Source organism: Chinchilla lanigera, unplaced genomic scaffold, assembly GCF_000276665.1.
Source record: "Chinchilla lanigera isolate Chin_1 unplaced genomic scaffold, ChiLan1.0 scaffold00014, whole genome shotgun sequence".
Lineage (NCBI taxonomy): Eukaryota > Metazoa > Chordata > Mammalia > Rodentia > Chinchillidae > Chinchilla > Chinchilla lanigera.
Genome location: NW_004955415.1, coordinates 15,251,029 through 15,257,767, shown reverse-complemented (window position 1 = coordinate 15,257,767; position 6,739 = coordinate 15,251,029). Strand labels below are relative to the sequence as shown.

At 37.2% G+C, this 6,739-nt stretch overlaps 1 long non-coding RNA gene across 1 annotated transcript in view; it reads right to left on the bottom strand.

The window, feature by feature from the left end:
* Nucleotides 1–4,643: 4,643 nt before the first annotated feature.
* Nucleotides 4,644–6,739, bottom strand: part of LOC102007113 — a 43,184-nt gene continuing 41,088 nt past the window's right edge. The window contains exons 3-4 of the long non-coding RNA XR_001233186.1: nt 5,592–5,702; nt 4,644–5,515 (exon numbers count right to left, since the gene is read on the bottom strand). This is a non-coding gene — a long non-coding RNA (uncharacterized LOC102007113). The remainder of the gene's footprint in view (nt 5,516–5,591; nt 5,703–6,739) is intronic.

The following is a 6,739-nucleotide window of genomic DNA, read 5'->3' as shown; positions in this document are numbered from 1 at the left end:
GTTGTGGGTGGGACATTCTGTAGACATCTATTAAGTCCATTTGTTCACAAGTTTGGTTCATTCTTTGTTGATTATTTTGTCGAGTTAATCTAGTTGTGACAAGGGGTATCAAGGTCTCCCATTACAATTGTACTAGCGGTTATTTGATTTTTCATGTCCATTAATATTTGTTTTACATAGTTAGGTGTGCTGGTATTTGGTGCTTGTTATGCTTGTTATCTCTTCTTGGATTATTACCTTAACAAGAATGTAGTGACCTTCTTTATATCTCTTAATCAGTCTTGGCTTGAAATATACTTTTTATGCAAATAGAATAGTTACCTCTGTTTTTTTCTGGGTTCCTGTTGCATGGAGTATTGTTTTCCATCTTTTGCCTTTCAGTCTATGAATTTCTTTTTTTTTTTTTTTGTCTTTTTGAGACAGGGTCTAGCTATGCAGTTCAGGCTGGCTTTCAACTCACTTTGTGGTCCAGGCTGGGCTCAAACTCACAGTAATCTTCCTGCCTCAGCCACCTGAGTGCTGGTATTACAGGGATGTACCACCATGCCCAGATCAGTCTATGAATTTATTTTTGAATTAAATGTGTCTTTTGTATGTAGTATATTGTTGGAGCTTGCTTCTTGATCCATTCTGCCAGTCTACTTCTTTTTATTGGTGAATTGAGACCATTTACATTGATGGGTATAACTGATATGTATTCATTTATCCCTGTTGTATGATTTTCCTGTTGTTGATTCTACCACTTTAGTTAACTTAGTAGATTCATTCTATTGGGCTTCATGGAATTGTAGTCTTCAATATCTCTTTCTAGAGTGTCCTTCAGAACATTTTGGAGTGCTGGTTTGGTGGTCATGAATTTCTTCAGATTTTTTTTAATGGAAGCATCTTATTTTTCCATCAATTTTGAAAGATAGTTTTGTAAGGTACATCAATCTGGGTTGGAGGTTGTATTCTTTTAGGACTTGAAATACTTTACTCCAAACTTTCCTTAACTTGAGAGTTTGTATCAAAAAGTCTGCTGCAATTCTGATGTGCTTTCCTTTACAGGTGATTTGTTTCTTTTGTCTAACAGCTTTAATGTTCTGTTTTTGTGTGAATTTCTGGAATCTTGACTATTATATGCCTTGAGGTAGATTTTTTTGATCATGGATAATTGAAGTTCCATATGCTTCACTTATCTATATGTTGAATTCTTTTTCCATACTTGGGAAGTTTTCTGCCATTCTTCTGTGAACAGGTTTTTTATGTCATTTGTGCTATCTCCTGCTTTTTCTTTGACTCTGATCTACCTTATGTTATTCTCATTTGCATCATCAAGCAGCTGTTGGATTGAGTTTTCATGGCTCCTTGCTATTTTCAAGAATTTTTTTTCATGATCACTAACCACAATCCTATCATCTAGATCTGATATTCTGTCCTTACATTGGTTTATTCTGCTGTATATACTTTCAATAGAGTTTTTAATCTCATAGACATCTGCTTGAATCTGTTTCATGGATTCTATTTCTTTCTTATGTTGGGTATTCATGGTTTCTGTCATTTTTCTAAGCTCCTCTATTTTTTATGTGTGTCTTCTTTAGATACACTAATCATGTCATTTGTGATGGTCATCATCTCTGAAGTTATCTAAGAAATAATTAATCATTTGATTTTTTTCTAGAGCCTCATTCATTTGCTTTGTTACTTCTGCTGTTCTTACTTCAGAGAGTCCAGGCATGTTGCTTTCTAATTGTTGTACTTCATTGCCCCTTGGGTTTGCCTTTGGCAAGCTGGAGGTCTGGGGTTGCATCCTGCTTCTATGTCTTCTCATTTTCTATTTTTTAAAGTTTAGTTTTTGTATCCATGCTTGTAATTTGTTTATGGTAGGCATCTTTATTGCTAGTATCAAGAACTCTTGGGAAATGAGTATTTCTCAGAGATGTCTTCTATGTGTAGTTGGCTTTTGGGCTTTGTGTCTGTTGTAAGATTCTACCTCTTCAATTTGTTGGGATGAGCAATTGCTGACTTTTTGGCCTAGCCCCTGGCTTTTTGGCATTGGCCTATAGTACTGTTTATGATCCTTTGGTAATCTTGGTCTTGGCATACAAAGAAGAAAAATTGATTAGAACAACTATTTCACCTTGGCTAAAGTAGTACAATCAGTAACAACAGTAGCACCAAACACAGCCTAGAAAATGAGAAACTATAGTAACTCTTAATTTGCCACCTTTAACTGTATGAAGAAGGTTTGTAGTTATATAACAAAATCTAAAAAAAAGCAGAAAACTGTATAGTAAAAATCTCCTCAATATGGTGATTTTAGGCCCAGAGGAGAAAATTTAAAAGGGATTAGGGGGAAAACAGAGAAATAGAGGAAGAGAGGGGAATTAGAAGCAAGGCTGAGGGATAAAGGAAGATTACACAAGCTTTGAGAACTGGTGAAGAAGGCAGGAAGGAAAGAAAGAAGGAAGAAACAGAAAAAAGAACAGAACAAGACAACAGCAGCAATAAAAAACCTAGAAACAATCTTCTCACTCATATAAAAATGAGAACAAACAAATAAGAAAAAGAGGAAAGAAATAGAAAAAAATTTTAAAAATTAAAAAACAAAGAAGGAAAGAAAAGCAGAAAGAAAATGTCTACTTCAGGGCATATCTCTGCTGCTGATGCTTGACAGAGGGATCAGACAGAGCTCAGATACATATTGATTGATCCCAGCAAGCCAGAAGTAGAATTATAGTGGTGGTGGATAATCCCAACAAGCTTGGGCCTTTAATTCCACTGAAGTTCAGGCTGCTTCTGGTTTCTGGCTGTGAGGCTGGTACTTGAGTTTTTTTAGCCCACAACATTCCAGGTGCCTCCTGCTGGCTTGAACTTGGCTCCCTGATGTCCTGCCAGCTTGACCTCAGCTGTGCCTCACCCTAACACCTGGAGCTACTAGATAGAGCCAACCTGCATATTCTCTGAGTTCTGACTTCAGCTGACCCCTTTCCAAAATGGTTACCAGCCAATTGCCCTCTCCTAGGGGGGCATCTGAGTCATGATAACTCATTAGCCACTGTAGCCTGTTTCATCCACTGCTCTGTTCCACTGGTGTATTTCTTCATGGAGGCCTTTGGGATCACCAGTAGGTCATGCCTCTGTAGGTTTGAACCACCCCTCCCATGCCATGAATCAGGGCTTAGGTAGAAAGTGCCAATTGCCACCTCCCTTTTCTGTTTAGTAGTCTCTCTATTCATGCTCTACATGGACTCTTTTTTTTTGGTACCAGGAATTGAACTCAGAACCTTGCGCTTGTCAGTCAGGTGCTTGTGCCACTGAGTTATATTCCCCGCCCTCTATGTGAATACTAATTCTTACTTCAGATCCTTCCTTGGTTCCCAGGACCCACTTCCCTCCTTATTCTGTTCCTCATGTTGTTATATTCCAGCATCTGGATTTCCAGTATTGGTGAAGTTGTTTCTCTGATGCTCATTATGCCATCATCTTCTTGGAAGCCCACTTCTTCATATTATTGTGTTAGTAGTAATATTGTTTGTTCATGTTAATAAGCAATGTGAGAAGAATTATTCAGTTCCTACTTTACAGATGAGAAAACTGAAACCTAGGGAGGATGCATAACTTGTCTAAGGTCAGAGAACTAGTAAATAGGTTTAATACCCAGGTTTCTCCTTCCCCAAACCTCATACTATTCTTAATCATCTCAATACATTAACTAAATAAACCTGCCCAGGACAACAAGCACAGAATATTTGGTCAGCACTTCCAAATTTTGAAAGTGTGAAGAAACGAAACCTTCTTCGATTCTTTGGGTTTAGGAAGTGATAGTGACATTTAGTCTAGTAGAAATAACACAGACGTGAACCCAGGAGCTGGAAGACTGGTACACCTTGCTTATTTCATGCACCAAACAGATCATTTTAAAACTATTCCCTTTTGCACAATTTTTTCAGTAATAATCATGTACTAATCAGTAATGGTCACTACTTTCTTCATTTACTTTTTCATGTAGGAAACACTTAATAAAAAAGAATATATTTTCACTTTAAATAATTATGTATGTTTGATAAAATAAGTTTTATATGTGAACTAAAATTTTCATTCATCAAACAAAACTATAACACCTTGAAGTTTGTATACTGTTTAACTGCTGGAATATTTTGACACAAATACAACTTCTGATAATTACATATATGGCAACTGCAATAACTCAATTTTGATTTCTTGCTCCTTAGAATGTTGTGCCATCATTGTTAATTGGAAGCCACTGTTTAAAGGTAAGAATGTGTAAAGCCACAGGGTTGGAGATAAAACCCTTGGAAGTGAGCTCAGAGGATCTTGACTGGTGTGAACTGTCCCCATGTGTCAGGGCCCACACTCTACCTGGGAGTCCTTGAAATTAACTTCTGGGTAGAACATCATGTTTGTGAAGCAAAATTGATAAACATGTATTAATATGAAGCTTTCATACACATAAGTCTCAACAGTAGTCTAACAAAAGAATTTTGAGGAAAGAATTTTATCAAAAACATTGCTTAGAATTGATGACATACATGATAATAATAAACTCATTTTTAGTGTTGATTTTTTAAAAATGTTATTATTTTATTTTGTACATATTTATTTTGTACATGGATACATGAGTATAATTTGTAATGACCAAGACAAGGTAGTTAGCATTTCCACCACCTTAAACATTAAAAAAATTGTAAATGATAATTTCACATGTACAGTAAATATTGTACATATTTATGAGGTACAATGTGATATTTCAATACAGGTATATAATATGTACTGACCAAGTCAGTGTAATTAATGGACTCATCTCCTTATCAGTACCTTTGTGTTTGGAGGCTTTGTGCCCCTTCTAGTTATCCATGAAAGATATAAGAGGTTATTGTGAACTATAGTCATCTGTCATGCTGAGAAACACTAGAACTTTTTACTTCCGTCTATGTTTTGGTACCTGACAGTACCAAAACACTATCTATTGTACCACTATCTATTGTACCCTGTGCCTACCTCTAAATTCTCTACAGATTATGCACCTTTTATTGCCATTCCTACTGCCCACTCAGTACCCCGCTGCTTCAGGACACACCAATGTGATTCAGGGGTCATTTGATTCTCTTAAGGCATGCTGTGTTGTTGGAAAGCTTTAGGAAGCTTCCTACTTTAATAGACAGTGGGTTCTTTTTGACAGGATTCTCCATCATATGGAGCAGAAGTGACTCACATCTTTACAGCATTCTGATGTCTGCCCCGAGGTTGCTGTAGAAAACCTGAGTAGGGTCTGGACCACAGGGCAGCAGTGGGTGTCATGACTTGGTACTTGCCTTTATTTAGCAGCAGGCAGATTGCAGGCTCCCTGAGGCTGGGGTGCAGCTCTAGGGCTCTACAGCAATCAGAAACAGCAATGCAAGATGGGGTTCATCATCCGAGCACTGCTAACAGCCTGCCGGAGCTGAGTGGGATGGATGGGACAGTACACAAGGTACACTGTGCTGAGCGTCAGCTGTCATGTATTCCTCTGAGCCTGCCAGAGATGATAGCAAGTAACAATTCCTCAGTTCTGAACAAATTATAGAGAAGGACAGCTTGCGAAAACTTACATGAAATTTGGAAAGATTGGAGGCTTTATTCTTCGGAGTTATAAAATTCTCTCAAATTGATGCCCAAGGAGCTGGTGCCAACCAAAGGTCTTTCCTGATGTGCTTTAATGACTGAGAAAGAAAATTTGTGATTATAATTCATGATTGTATTCCATTAGGCCCTGAGTGGTTTAAAGAGAGTTTTCTTTACAGCATTTTTTGACTATAAAAATAATAGAATCATTATAAAAATCACAGAAATATGTTAAGGAATAATAACCATCCACAATTTTATCTTCCAGAGTTAGGTACTATTAATATTTGAGTGAATATAGATTTTAAAATCTTGTTCTTTTCACTTAATCGCAGGCTTAAACACATTCTTCTGTCTTTAATTATTCTGTGCAAATACTTTTAATAGATGCACATTATTTCATTGTGTGAATTTGCCATTATTTAGTCATCCTATCTCTTATCAAGGGACTTTTATATTTCCAATTTTTATATAATAATATTGTGACAAGCATACTTGCAAATAAATCTCTATACATTCCCAAATGATTCCCAATTACGGATTCTAAAACATTGAGTTGTTGGGGAAGGGCATAAACATTTTAAGACTCTTAGCATATATTTCCAGGTTTCTTCTATTACAGATGTTTTGGCCAACTTATCTCTAACCATAGTGTTACAGGAACTCTTTCCTAGCTCTCTCCATTTTTGCAATGTCCTACATATTTCCATGTTTTTCAACAGAGTCACACTGGCCTTGAACTGCCTATGTAGGCCAGGCTGGCCTCAAACTTTTCTTAACCTTCCAAGTGCTGGTCTTCCGGGCATGCGCCACCAGTCCAACTAAGTTCTTCCAATTTAATGGGACAAACTAGTATTGTTCTACTGTAAACTGTTTAAGATGATTGTGGAATTAAAAAATGATACATCTGACTTTTATCCCTGGGACAGAGTTCCATACAACTGGAATTTCCTGATTGAGAGAAGTGTCTCTATTATGTTAACAATATAATTTGGGGTGGGTTCCTAGGTTGTCCCTGGGTGGGAGTTGGTCACAATGGGAGGCAGGTAGAAGGCAAGCAGGCAGGGAACCAGGCAAGCAAGAAAGAAGGAGAGGAGATAAGGCAAGGAAGAAAGGAAGGAAGGAAGGAAGGAAG